The sequence below is a fragment of the Cydia splendana genome, chromosome 14 (assembly GCF_910591565.1).
Source record: "Cydia splendana chromosome 14, ilCydSple1.2, whole genome shotgun sequence".
NCBI lineage: Eukaryota > Metazoa > Arthropoda > Insecta > Lepidoptera > Tortricidae > Cydia > Cydia splendana.
Window position 1 is genome coordinate 16,275,779 of NC_085973.1, and position 15,625 is coordinate 16,291,403.

The 15,625-nt window shown below is 36.3% G+C and overlaps 1 protein-coding gene and 1 long non-coding RNA gene across 2 annotated transcripts in view; both read right to left on the minus strand.

Moving 5' to 3' along the window:
* The window catches only part of LOC134796816 (uncharacterized), a 118,684-nt gene extending 113,417 nt beyond the window's left edge, over positions 1-5,267 (minus strand). The window contains exon 1 of the long non-coding RNA XR_010145000.1: positions 5,123-5,267. This is a non-coding gene — a long non-coding RNA (uncharacterized LOC134796816). The remainder of the gene's footprint in view (positions 1-5,122) is intronic.
* Positions 1-14,817, minus strand: part of LOC134796724 (connectin-like) — a 34,973-nt gene extending 20,156 nt beyond the window's left edge. The window contains exon 1 of the mRNA XM_063768917.1: positions 14,785-14,817. The gene's annotated coding sequence lies outside the window, so the exon portion shown is untranslated. The remainder of the gene's footprint in view (positions 1-14,784) is intronic.
* Positions 14,818-15,625: the final 808 nt, after the last annotated feature.

Genomic DNA, 15,625 nt, shown 5'->3' on the forward strand with positions numbered 1-15,625 from the left:
TTAATATGGCAACTACTTATCTACACAATCAAAAGGACAAAGGATTTTTTTTTAGAAAAATGGATCTAATTATTTGAAAATATATTTTCAATTCAATTTAATAATAATTCAAAAAGTGGTGGTAGCCGAGTGGATATGACGTCCGAATTTCAATCTGGAGGTCGCGGGTTTAAACACTTTAAATCCTGGCTCGTACCAATGAGTTTTTCGAAACTTATGTACGAAATATAATTTGATATTTACCACTAGCTTTTCGGTGAAGGAAAACATCGTGAGGAAACCTGCACGCGTCTGCGAAGAAATTCAAAGGTGTATGTGAAGTCCCCATTAGGCTAGCGTGGGGACCATAGCCTAAGCCCTCTCGCGCATGAGAGGAGGCCTGTGCCCAGCAGTGGGTCCTATGTCCCAGGCTGTATTAATATATTATATATTCAAATTAAAATTCATTCAAACAGGAGCTGTATACCTACCTAAGTAAAACTGCGTAGTGCGTATTCGTTAATTAAAATGTTCATTTCGCCCCTACATAAGTATATTGGAATTAAAACTTTTTGTTGTCTTGTATCCTATCCCACATTTTGTTTTGTGTAAGTATATGGCGAAATGAAGTTTATAATAACTTAATTTGATATTAATTACAACTGAAGAGCTGGCGGCTACCTCGCACAACGTATCAGCATTGCGATCTTCTTCTTCTTAGTCGGTTCCTCAAGGCTGAGGGTCGTGACCATCAGGAGTGCAGTTCTTCACCACCGCTCTCCAAACCCCCCTGTCTTGGGCCAGCTGTATTGACCCCTGGATGTTGACGCCCGTAGCGTCGCGTATGGCATCAGACCACCGAGTTGGAGCCCTGCCTCTACTCCTTCTCCCTTCGACGCACCCAACCAGAACGAGCTTTTCAAAGCTGGACGGGTCTTGGCGGGCCACATGGCCAAAGAAGGTCAACATTCTCTGGAAGCATGTAGTTGAAAGCATTGCGATACAGCGAGGAAATGCCGCCAGCATCCTTGGTACAATGCCTCAAGGGCCTATTTTAGATTTAAGCTAGTTATTAATTTCGTTTAGTAGTACCACAGTATATATATTGTATGTAAATAAATGATTAAAAAAAATTACAACTGAAGTAACAAATAGGTTTTATTTGTTTCATAGAAAGTTTCGAATATCGTATTAAAGTGGCGAGAAGCAGTATGACAGCGAAAATAAATATTGACCCAAATATGTTAGAAAGTTTGTACACGGGTGAAACGCTCATTTTTCGAGCAATCTTTCATGAAAAGGGCCCCGACAGCTGACGACGTCCGTACACGTTATTGGCACCAATTCCCTGGCACGTGCCAAGCTTTGGCCAGACCGTACCGCGGGACAAATACCCCTGATGCACGAATAAATTGTTGAGCTCAAAAAAAAACAAACTATTTTTGCTGTTGAGTGTTATGATGAACTATCATGAACATGTCATGTTCATGTCAGTACGATACAAGTGCGAGAAATAGGAAATTCGCAATAAGTGGCGATAAATTTAAATCGTCACGAGATCCGAATTACCTATTCCCACGTGCGATTTTGTAATGAAAGCTTTTAAGGTCCCCGTTTTCTTTTTTCTTGACAATTTTAATGATTTAACTTATTGGCAGAATGTCCTCAAATGTTAGCGGATTTCCACTCAAGAGTCCAATCTCAAAATCTCACCCAACGACTCACCCATCCCGGAAATGTTTTGGTGGTCATAAATTACTTCCTTATATTCGTAATATACCGGGTGTGGCCTGTAATACGAGCAAAAAAATTAACTGTAGGCTGTACTCCTCATACCAACCAACCAACATTTGTTCAGCAACTTTTTAAAATAACTTGTGGTTTGATTTTTAATACACTTTAAAGTTTATTCTAAGACGCAATGTATTGCGGATTTTGTTATATTTAAGGCATGACAAGCAACGTCAATCCATAGAGAAATATAGTAAGACAAGAGTGCTCACTCCAGACATCAGTTTTGGTACCAAAAATATTAGTATTTTCATAGTCGACATCTAGCATCGAGTAGCGGAATTATCAGTAGGGGAGAGGGGGGCAGCTATCACTGGAGGCAGCTTAGAACAAATGCGTTTAAAAATGTATTTTTGATGCGATAATGATTCAAATCCATATTTTGGGCTTGCAACATCGACCCACACAACTGTCACCTGGCATATTTGAAGTTTGACAGAACATGAACGAACCAGTAGCTTAGTTTGTTTTCGATGCTACCCGCTAGCGGTATTTGTGCAGATTTGTAAGGTTTCTCAGGCTGTATTTGAAGGAAGTGGTTAGTGAAACTTAATTTATTAGATAGAACAATCTATTATGTTTAGTGACGAAGGATGAATAATCAAAATTTGCAATGTTTCTACAAAATAACGACGTTTATTTTTTTAAGTAGGTGTTGGGGTAGTTATGAAAAATAATTAGGAGGCAGTTTTGATTAGCAGTCTGTTCAAAACTACCCCGGCCATAAGAAATGTTCATATCTGCCCCGATATTGACTAGCATTTAGGTATGTAAATTAAAACCGTAATAATATTTTAGTTATTTTAGTAAATGTTAATAATGCATTTACCTAAATTCCATGAACTAAGTGGTTCAGTACTTATTAGGTACGTTTAGTCATGTTTAATACTCGTATAATATTTATTCGAATTTTGCATTTAGGTACAATATTACAAAATATTAAAATTAAATTCTATAAATAATTAAAACATTGCAGTTTATTCATTTATTTGTTAACAGGTAAAAATGGTAAGGAATTATAAAAATAAAGAGAATCAGAGAGAACCAAAATATAATAAATACTCATACAATCCACTGTTAAAACATTATTGGGGTAGTTTTGATAAATGGTATGTGCAAAACTGCCTCAAGGGGGTAGCTTTAGTAAGATTTCAATACTTTTCAAAGGTACCCCCACTGAGGCACCTTTGAACACTCAAAAGAACATGAATGTACAAAACTACCCCATCTTTGTTGTAACGGCAAATTATACGACTAAACTGTTAACACAATTATTTCTAGTGACAAATTGTACCAAGTACAGATAAAAAAAACGCGTATATCTCGAAATTATTGCCATTACAATCCATTTTTCAAATCTGCCCCAATGTAAGTTCAAAGCTACCCACTCTTGGGGCAGTATCGAACATTATTCCTTGAGTTGCAAAAATCTAATTTGTACTATTATCTTTAGCTTTATATATGTGCAAATGCAGTAATTACATAGGTTAATAACGTAGGTTATTGTGTAAAGGGTTAAAACTGGTTTGAATAGGTAATATTTTGAACTATGACAATTAATGTAAAAAGTGTACCAGGCTGCCCCCCTCTCCCCTACTTTAAGTAGTAGTAGTAGTACGGTGAAGTGACAATAGATGTAGCACCGACCGGAAAGTCTTATGTTGTTGAGATTAGAGTTTCCGGTCGGTGCTACATCTATTGTCACTTGACAGTACTACTACTGCTACTTAAAGTACTGATAATTCCGCTACTCGATGCTATATTTCTCTATGGTCAATCACAAATGATATGGCATGGCGATGGCGTCCATTGAAGATAATATTTATTTTATATGAAAAATAGGAAGTCTAAATACTTCATAATTTTTAAAAGTTGTTGAACAAAAGTGACACCGTTTGAGGAGTATAATCTATGTTTTAATTATTTGCTCGCGTTACAGGCCACACCCGGTATATACTCATATTACACTTTTAAGGCGCATCAATAAGGAGTCTTTCTTATGGCTCTTCAAAAGAGAAATTGGAAAATGTATCAAAATCCAGTGCCACCTTATCTTCCAATTCAGAAACAAGGCTCTCTAGTTTTGATTTTAGATGATGTTATTCAACACCAAAAGTTGGTCAATAACATACATGGTCAATGACAGTAATTTAAGTCCGCCTTCCTAGCATGCTTAGAAAAATCAAAATAGTATAATTTGGAAGTGACACTATAATGAAATGCTCTAGCAATGTACGTGCATGAAGCTTACATTATAAATTGACGCTTTAAATTCACCCTGTCAAGCCTTTCTCCTTTTAATATAACCGGACGTATCTCATATCCTTTTGTTGCTGGCATTTTTATATCCGCCTGGTTGTATTGGAATACAATTTAAGATTTATTTTTATGTTGCTATTTTTTTTTCCTTTATACTTGTAACATCAACACAAAGCGTCGGGGGTCGCCTACCTATGCACTTTGGGCTTCAAAGAAAATAGCAAAAAAAATGTAAACAAATTTCAGGACAAAGTAGATATACCTATAATGTTTATAAGTGAAGTAAAGGCGTAAAGATGCTTCACAATAAATAATAATATATATCAGAGAACATATTAAGAAAAATATGAAGAACTATAAACGTACCGACGTAGCTGCTTGGCTTTAACTATCAACCAAGCAAAAAAGTAACTGATATAGTTTGGAGATATAGAAAAGAAGAAATGAAAACAAATTAAGTTCAAGAATAAGCTAGAATATTGTCTGAATGTTGGAATTATTTCTGGAGGTCACATAATTAACTTGACAATTTCTAAGTTGAAGACCGTGTATTCAACTTAGAAATTGTTTTGATTTGTCTGGGCTTTTATATTTTATCATTATAACTTTTATCTGCATGTACCTCCAAAAACTATATTCATTTGGTTTAATATATTTGCTTACATACAATGCTCAAGGCATTATAGATAAAGTGTTATTATATTATTAAAAGTAGTTACCTAATGACTTTCAAAGATCACATTTTATTCACATGTATATACTGTAGGTGTAGATATACAATTCTATCTTACCTATGTATTTAAAAAAATTGGTTTTAATTTTTTTTCTTCTGTTTATGGAAGCAAATATTTAAACTCTTGTTGTAATATTATTTTTTTAAAGTGATATTTGCCAGTCTTCCTAAGAAGCGCTGGTGGCCTAGCGGTAAGAGCGTGCTACTTGCAATCTGGAGGTCGCGGGTTCAAACCCTGGCTCGTACCAATGAGTTTTTCGGAACTTATGTACGAAATATCATTTGATATTTACCAGTCGCTTTTCGGTGAAGGAAAACATCGTGAGGAAACCGGACTAATCCCAATAAGGCCTAGTTTACCCTCTGGGTTGGAAGGTCAGATGGCAGTCGCTTTCGTAAAAACTAGTGCCTACGTCAAATCATGGGATTAGTTGTCAAGCGGACCCCAGGCTCCCATGAGCCGTGGCAAAATGCCGGGATAACGCGAGGAAGAAGAAGAAGATTTGCCAGTCTTCCTAAATCCCTAACTACCTACTAAGAAAGTACAAAATTTTAATTCGAGTTTTAAAACAAATAACACAAAAATTCAAATTCAATATTAATATTCGACGACCGGTCTGGTCTAGTGGATAGTGACCCTGTCTGCTAAGCTGATGGTCCTGGGTTCGAATCCCAGTAAGGGCATTTATTTGTGTGATGAACACTAATATTTGTTCCTGAGTCATGGTTGTTTTCTATGTATATAAGTATGTATTTATCTATACAAGTATGTATATCGTCGCCTAGTACCCATAGTACAAGCTTTGCTTAGTTTGGGGCTAGGTTTGATCTGTGTAAGATGTCCCCTAATATTTATTTATTTATTTATTTATATTATTTAATAACACGAAAATATCCTTGGATATTACGAGGTTAAAATATTTCGACATCTACATGTAGTTATGTAGTTTAAGACCGCTTCAAACATCTCAAAAAAGTAGGTAGCATAAATTCGGAATGCGTGACATTTTATGACAATGGCTAGGCTGCATTATGAACGAGTTCAATTTGCCAGTGGTGTAGCTAGGCATGGGCAAATGGGGCCTTCGCCCACGGCCTGGCATTTAAGGGGGTCTCTCAAAGCCAACCTTTTTATTATTTACCTTAGGAAAACACATCAAAAAAGGCCTCGCAGATGTGGTTTTCGCGCACAGCTAGATTGGTTCATGGCCACTGCAATTTGCCACCAAATTCTAGCACTTGTAACATAACTGCACCTAACAACCACAATGTACGTGACTGCAATGCGATAACCTAAACCATTATAGTGGAGGACAAAGATTTATTCGTTGGTCATACAAATGAATGTGCACTATTTGTGGTTTTAAAATTTATATAACTGCGGGAATGCTATTTGTCTGGTTTTTGAGTACTTAGAATATTATATAGGTACCTATATTAAAAATGTACATTTGCTTAACTAATGTTTTTTCTTCGAAGACAGGGTCACTAATATCACTAACGACTAGGTCAGACAGGTAGTTATTTATGACATGACACTGCCTCATTTTGTCCTATTAAAGTCGACGCAAAGTTAGCTTGGACTCTTGTAGGTTTCGGGAAAATAAAGCAAATTCTCCCATAGAAGACCATGTTTGTAATATCTGTGGTATTAGTATCCGAAACAAATGTATTGATATGTATTGTCAAATGGGTGACCACACCCTCTTTGCCTGAAGCTTCCGTAACGATAAGTACTTGCTGTAAAAATAACTTAATATTAAAATAAAACATAAGTGTTCCTCAAAACCTGCGTTTAACTAAACTCCAAATACTACAATGTTGGCATAATACCACAAAACCACCGCATGTGCACATATACCAATGTTGTTTGCTGAGTAAAATAAAATAAATCGGCAAATCCTCGTCACTTTTCTTTGATTTGTACCCCAAAAAAGCTCGGCAGTGTCCGCGGGCAAGATCCCCTGTTTATACCCTCCAAATCATGCGGAAAAAAGGATGTTTGAATTGGTTACCAAGTATAGCAAATTCCAACCAGTATCAAACTGCGCTCACCGAATACTTTGTGCTTACGAATCTGCAGGTCATAATATGCTGGTCCGGCCTAGACGTAAACATGTTCGTCCTCTCAAATGAGAATAGCAGCCAGAAATTCAATCAACCACCCTAAAGTCGAATGGGGCATCTTAGGGAATATTATTTTTCTCCGAATTGACAATCCAGTCTATATATCATTGTTTTATGATGTTGTTTAGTTGTTTAAAATTCGTTGGGGTCGCTCAAAATACTAAAATGATTATGGGGGAAACATATTTATGAATAATTTCGTTTTCTTTGAGGGAGAGGGAAAATATTTACTTGTTTTAGAAGGGCAAAAAGTCGTTGTTTAACGCCTATTGATACCCGAATAAGGATAAATATACCAAAAAAGTTAAAAAAGTGAAATCTTGAGGGTTTCATGGCACGAGGGTTAAACAAAGCTGTGAAACTCATAAATTTTCATCACACCAAAACGAGGAAAATACGAGCTGTAACACATTACAAATCATATTCAAATGGACGTTATTAAATATTCGTCAGTCAAAGTCTTCACATAAAATTCTGTTCTACCAGGATAACAGCCAACATGAGGATACAACCAACATTTAGATTAGATTATTTTGTGTCTTTGAACTTTCTTATTGAGTTTATGAAGTACCTATAAAGCGGGCCTTTACGACCTTCTTATCCTCTACCTCATTTTGCGCTTCCCTATCTACCCTACTAATAACACCTACTAGAAGACCAGTGAGAGAAATAAAGAGAAAGTAATTTAACATACATATTATTAGTAATCATTCAAAGACCTTGTGGTATTGTTAACAAGATATGAAGCTACGTATATTTAGAAACTTCATTGCTAAAACCCATAAAATAAAAATAGAACGCCAAGACAAAATATTTGTACTACAAACATTTCCAAGTCCAAATTGAAAGCCTGCAATCTTCTCATTTTGAATAATACTTGAGATCTGTTAACGGATTTATGTTCCGTTGAGACTGTCATTATCAGTGAATTCTCCTCATTTTCTGCCCCAATTAGAACAAGGCGATTAAGTTTAATATTAATAGAATGAGACAAGGAAGGATAAGATATCGGTTTCTGTGGACTACAATAATATTGAGAAATTGGTGGCTGCTTTCGGTATTAAGCCGTCGATTGTCAATCATGGTGACATATGATTTTGGATGATTTGGGATCAATTCTGCGGGTGCAGCATGGTTCGATTATTATCGCCTGTCGCTATGCCCATCCCTTTCGCACTTAGATAGGTAAGTACTTGTTGTAACATGGCATGGTGACAAGCGATAAAAATGCGACCGTGCTACCGCCGCTGGTTCGGTACTTCTGCTCTACTTAGCCATTTTTTTTATATCAGCTTATTGCAGAGTACTTGACCTTAGTTTAAGAATTAATTCGTAAAATCGGTATGCATTTCTGGTTAAGGTTTTAGAGCGATAACCTCGAAACTGCTTACCCCAGGTTGCATTGTCGCTGGTTATCTTATCTTAATAAATAAAACAAACATTTAGAACATCAAAATCAAAACTTTGTTTATTCAATCCCTATGAAATGATCCCCACAATTTGAGAACCGACAACAATAATATTCAACAAAATGGGTCAAGAGTGAATTGATCTGTTTTTATATTGATATTGGTCTTTGACGGGCTGGGAATTGACAATTTGGAATGTTGTGAAATGTTTTTTCTTTAAAATAAATCGAGTTTACATAAGCATTTTTGATATACACGTATAATATATCTAGTACCTATACATTTCATCAAAATAAATAGAAAAGAAAAGATGTACAAAGGCAATTAGTATAATATGTAGATAAAACAATATTTCAACTGGCCTCGGCCACGGGAAGGCCAGGTAACTTTTTCTTTAGTAAGTATAGGTATGACATAATAAATTCGAGTTTATAATTTATATATTTCTAGTAAAAAATAAAAACACATTATGCAAAATATATAGGTAATTTGATTTTATCCCTAGTTTAAATATTTGAACAATTTTAAAGTGAATTTATTTGAGCATTATAATATTACCCTTGATACAAAGGCAAAATGAATACTTTTAAACATTATTTTGAAATTTCAGATTATTTTCTGACTGCTATTGACAATTCTAAATCCACACTACCATTTACCAATCTCTGAACCATATCCATGTATTAATGGCGCCTCAGGCGGAATCGATCGGAAGTCGAATTCAATACAAACGTAAATAGGATTTGCTATGCACTGTCAGATAGATCAGCTCGATTGCTTACGGCAACGGCAAGGTACGGCAAGCGTGAGCGAGTCATGGTCTCGCCTAAAGTGTCATTCTATGGAACTTGCTAACTACGTAGGGGAGACCGAGGTGAGTTTTGACAGAGGAGAGTTGTAACATTATCGATTTTTTGGAATCTAATGACTAATGACTGTTAGCGAGCTCGCAACAGTGTGCGTTTGTTAGCTCGTAACTTGAACTAATAAACGCGCGCTATTGCGACCTTGTTTTTAGTTAATAGATTCCAAAAAATCAACGATGTCACAACTCTCCTCTGTCACAACTCACCTCGGTCTCCCCTAAACAAACCGCAATATTGAAATTTTTTATTAGTGAGTGAGAAGTGCGACTGTGTGTCCGTTTCCCCCCGCAAAAAATGGCAGAATGATTTGTACGGTAAGATATCTCTTGGGCTCCTCTCTTTCAACATGTCGGAAGCAGGTGTTGCTCGAAGCACTTGACAGTTGTCTATTGGAGTTTGTAGTGATGATGCTACAGTTTTTCAAAAGACTGTTTCATTTCAATCATAGACAGAGAGAATCATACTATCTTTGTCTTACACTAGTACTAGCACCCAAAAGAAAAGGATGAGTATAGTTTTCCTGGTTCTTACTGACTGACATATTGGTTTGACCAACTATATCAAGCATGTGGAACAACACTAAAGGTAAATCGAGTCATTCAGCGACGGACGATTGACTCGCCGCGAGTCGCATCGTGCGACGAGTGTGTCATTGTGCATTTGAATAAATTTACGGTTCGAGAACCTTTGGATATCATGCAGATGGTAAATGGGACTCTGATAACTGGAGGCCAATTCGAACGTACGTTTTGATGTCTAAATGATATCATTTGCGCATGCATTAAATATAAGTTCAGATGACAAAATATAAGTTCAAATTGGCATCCTGGAATTATAAATAAAACTGAAATGCTGGAGACACTTATTTATGTTATTTTTAATGTTTGTTACTGAGCACTGAGCAGTCCGTAATTTTTTAGGATAATTACATATATACATTCCGGTTTACATTTTGATTTATTTTCTAGCTTTGATACTAGTGGTTTTTCTTACAAATGTAAATGTTTTGTAGAATAATATCATTTGGTCCTTAGTTGAAGCCTTTAACTTAAATATATAGGTAACACTTTATTGTACGGAAGAGAGGAATACAGGTACATCAGTTAGAACATAAAAATAGTACAAGGGCGAACTTATCCCTAAGAGGGATCTCCCGAAATGGAAATTTCATCAAAAAAGTACCTAGGATCGTAAAGCTCAAGAATAGCTTTGCGATCCTAGGTACTCTTAAGAGAAAACCATTATTACATTTCACTGTCCGCACAGAGCAATATAGCCAGTGAATAATGTTATAGATAACCTCCACTTACCCGACAACACAAATAACACAATCGACGACTAAGGAATGGGCGTTTAAAATTGCCGCTAAAGCACCCTAGGGGGCAGTAACGTTACCCCACTTAAGTTACTGTTGGGAATATTGGACAGGTCTTTAAGGTCAGATAAACTAATAATACATTATTTTGTCTTATTCCACGTTCGTAAGAACATTGAATAGGTACTAATCGTACATTATAAAATAAGTTTTTGGCAAAAATTTCATTTTTGGTACAAGCTTTTATCGCTGACTGTACTTTTCTTAACAGACAACTAATACTCATCGAGACAATTCTAAAAACCCCTAACACAATTAGGTTGCGTTGTTTCATCACAGAGTTCCTATGGCCACCTCCTGTCTCCATCATCAGATCAGTTCGACAGTACCATATTATTGTATTGTCATCAGAACTACATACAGCTGCCAATTTTCATGACGCTACGATCCTTGGAAGATGGTTAAGTTAGTTACCATAGATTCCATTACATAGTTACATACAGGCCGACCTAATAAAGGCTTGTTAATAAATAAAACAACAATTATAAAATTGTTTCCGTAAAAACCCGATTATAGTGAAAACGTGTTTTCTCAAGTTAGAACTAGTTTCCCGAAACGCCTTGGTAAAATCGCGTTTACACTAGTTAATTAGCACTAGTTAGTTGTAAAGTGCCTTTTTTTAACGTTGGGGAAATGCGTTTACGCGTGCCACCTGGCCCGGGGGAACCAGGAGCGATGATGGACTAACCGGTGGTAGGACTACCGTCTAAAACCACCACCGAATGCCGACTCCGCCTTGTAGAGGAGCGCCGCAGGATCACTATCAGCATTCGACTGCGTACGCCCCCGGTAGTTCCAAAGTGCCTGGGTAAAACTTTTTTTCAAAAAAAAGATTAAATTAGAACTACTAATACATATTGAGCTTAGAATTGATGGCCAAATGTCAAACATAACCTATCCATATTTATGATGTGATCAATTCCAAAATGGAATTTGCTCGCGTCTACTGAATCATCCTGCATTTTTGATCATCATCGCCAATGCAAGCCAATGTATAGGTACACTATCTATATCTTCGTCTCATAATTCAAAGTTTGGGCTAATTTTATTGAACGGGCTAAAATATAAACATTCTAAAAACATGTGCTGCAAAATTTCATATTTTCACGAAATATTTTCTAAGCCGTTTATTTCGACGTGAACCATAAAGTTGGCGTACTAAATCACGCGCTATAATTGTTTTTGTTACACAATAGAATAAACTTCTCTGCACATTAGCCGGCGCCCAGTTTTTTACTCGACTCATATTTCTTCATAGCACTTAAGTGGGAGTTCATTAAAATCCAGTTTTACTTTATTTAATGTTTTTATTACGATGTGCAAACGACAGTTTCAGAGTGTCGGGGGAACATGAATCCGGGATTTATGGGGCAAAGTTGGCGCTTTATGGCAAAGTTGAGCATACTGGGTTACTGGGCAAAGTGGAACGTTGGCATGCACTGCAAGGTCAGCGGGTGACTGCTGGGAATTGGGTAATACTTGCTTTGTTAAGACATTTGCATCTAAATAATGTTCAAGTTTGATGATATCACAACGGTCTTGCAGTCAAATGTAACTATTGCGAGGGTTTCTATTTGTTTTAACGACGTTATGTGAATTTACTTATTTTTTTAAGAATTAGTTGGGTAGGGTGCCACGGTAATGGTAATTGTCCCCTTAAAAATAAAAATAAGAACATATACTAGTTACTAAGGATTTTTGAAATTAAACCCCTAAATTTAAATTTAGTTGATGAATTTTACGCGGGCAAAGTCGGAATCAAATAAATACTGCCTATGAACTCCTGACTTTTGTACCTATCTCAAGTATCTCATAAGGGTTAACATAAACTGACTGATAACTTTTCTACCTACTATTGATACAATACAAAATACCTTAACACATTCAATACCACTAAGTGCTACGGGTTACGCCCGTAGCGCGTAGCCACGGTTTCGTCGTATGTAGCGCGTAGTCGCTACGAACAGTGTACCCGACAGTCGGGTTCTTGGTGTTGAATGTGTTAACACATTCAATACCACTAAGTGCTACGGGTTACGCTCGTAGCGCGTAGCCACGGTTTCGTCGTATGTAGCGCGTAGTCGCTACGAACAGTGTACCCGACAGTCGGGTTCTTGGTGTTGAATGTGTTAATGATACTTTAACTACCTCCCTTTACTCGACTATAAGAGGTACCTACAGTTTTCTTCACAATTTTCCGCACAAAATATTTTCCTCGCTAATAGCATGCATACTTGCAAATACTGTCATTAAAAAAAAGAAATAGGAAAGGCCGTGGAACTTGTCGTTGTAAAGCTTTAGTAAAAGGCAGGGCAATTACGCAAAAACATTGTACCTATTACCGTAAAGAGGCGGGTAAAGACCTTTTGTTATGCTTTGCACATGCAAAACATCGCTTTTTTACCTAAAATTATGTAGGAAATCTAATTATTAACTCAAAGCATGTGAAGGAAAAATTGAAAATTGAAGTTGTGGAATGAAAGTGCACACTATAAATTATAATGCGTCGCTAGAATTACCTCGTTTAGTTAAAAATTCACAAGAAATATATTATGAAAATTCAATTTAATGTGCCAGTGAACAACCCCAGTATGCATGTATGTAGGTACTTTAGTACATTTGGTTTCTGAAAAACGAATATAATACCAGTAGGTATGTACAAAGAACAATAGCACCTAGTAGTAAACTATGGTACAAAAATACATATTAAAAATAACATAAAATTAGTAAGAAGTACAAAGGCAAACTTATCCCTTTGAGGTTCCTTTATCAACAGTATATAATAATATGTATTCGTCCAATAATTTAATTCTGATAATTATTTGCTATCGACAATGTGGTTTTTAAGATACGGCACGGGTGAATTTTGGTTGAGACTAAAGTGGTCCGTTTAAAATTGTTGAAATGCGTGAACATTATAATTCAATCTCAATTACGAATTATGAACCTTAATACATTTAATTTCAGAGCAATTTATACCCGTAACTACCTCAAAGCAACAGTAGTGAAAATATAATGATTGTTTAAAACGAGGCCGTTACTGCCCTTCGTAGGACAACTCATCTATATTTACACCGTACTTGTGGCATTGGGGTGGGTCCGTCTTTAGTACTGTTTTATTGTACATTTGTACAAGTACCAGTGACTTAATGCGGTTGCTGATAACGATTTGAGGGCCTGCCACGACCCACGTTTGATGTGTTGCCTCTCTGTCGCACTTGTAAATTTGTACGTACGTGTGACAGAGAGGCAACACGTCGAACGTGGTTCGCGGTAGGCCCTCCGGTGCTCAGCTTTTGTGTGAATGTGACATTTTGGAGGTCCATTATACTTTTGGTTCTCGTCTAATTGGTAGGTACAATAATGTCTGTTTTGCTTGAAATCATATATTTTTGATACATTTGCAATTTACGTATTTTTATACATTAACATGTTTTACTCAACATTTTGCATTCCTATAACTCTCAAAGGCAAAACAACAAACTTTTTCGAATCGCCAACTTTATCGGTTAAAAAATAATAACTTTAAATTCACGGATCATTTAGCTTCGAAAAATATTATTTCAGATCCACCTTCCAATTTGGAGAGCAATTTTAAATCACCGAAAAATTGCAGCGGGCCGTTTAACAAAATTGTCCCGATATCTATAAGTCCACCGATCGCCCCGGGCAAAGTTACCTAACTCACAACTTTCGCAAACAAGTAGCGGATTCACTATTACTCTAATAGCAGTTACGTCTAATATAAAATTGGTTTCAGCTGAATGGGCATCGTTCGGTCTCCTGTTGTTGGATCAGATCCAAGCCGAATACTGCTTGCTTGCCTTTTTTTCCTCCGTGATACTCATTTTTATGACGATTTCTGTCGATGGTCAATTTTCGCGAATAAATTTACTTATCATATTTTACTGCGGCCCCTATAGATTCGGTCAACTATATTCATGTTTATTTATTAAGGCTCATACGATTTTGGGACGCGTGTACAGTAGCCATCAGATATATCGGAGCGGCCAAGGTGCTCACAAACATCTGAACGCGCCTCTATTGTCAGGGCGTTAGAGTGCGTGTTCAGATATTGTGAACACCTTGGCCGCTCCGATATATCTGATGGTGACTGTACCGTATCCCAATAAATTTGATGTCCTAGTAAATCGAGTCATTTTTGGTTTTATAACATTATTTGCCGGAATAAAGGGGTGAGTGAAATCAGTGAAGGCAAATAAAGTAATGAAGGTTGTTGCTTACCTTTTTCAGTTCGATTTCAGAAGGGTTGAATCTGAAAAAAAAAATTTTGGTAAGTTGATATTATGATGAAACATTTTCTTTTTATTGTTTACTTGGTATTTTCATAAAATATATTTAAATAGTTTATTATAATGGAATATCTGCCGTACCTATTCGAACTTCAAGATATTCACAAGAGACGACACGTACTAGATCCATTCTAGATACGTTATAGTTTAGATATCAACTAGTTCTCTTTTGCAGCGCAATTCGGGCAACCAATGTCACTTTTACGTTAGATAGAGTAAGATATCTATTAGATGTGAATTGGATCTCTAAGTCATATCCTGTGGAAATCGTTCAACAGTATCTCCAGAATCGCGCAAATGTCAAATATGACAGGTTAGATCTTAAACATATCGTTATCGTATCTTGGTGATGTCTAAAAGATGGCTAATAGATGTCTATTTCAAAATCCGAATCGGGCCGTATGTTTATGGTTCTGTCGTGTGAGTCAAATCTTTTTGTTGAAAAAAGTAATGAAATTCCAAAGTGTCCTAATACTCGTATTGGCAACTATGATATATTATAAAGAGCAAGAAGTTTAAATAGGTACTTTCCATAATTCAAATATTGAATCTACTTATTTATAATTTCTTGTTGTTTAAAACATGTACCTGTGCATAAATTAATATTACCTTTTTCCTATTATACATCGTGAGGATACCAGACTATTCCCAAAAGGCCTAGTTTCCCCTCTGAGTTGTAACATCATGGCAGTTACTGTCATAAAAAACTAGTGCCTTCGTCAATTCTTGAGATTAATATGTTGAGCGGACCCCAGGTGCCCTAGTGAGTCGTG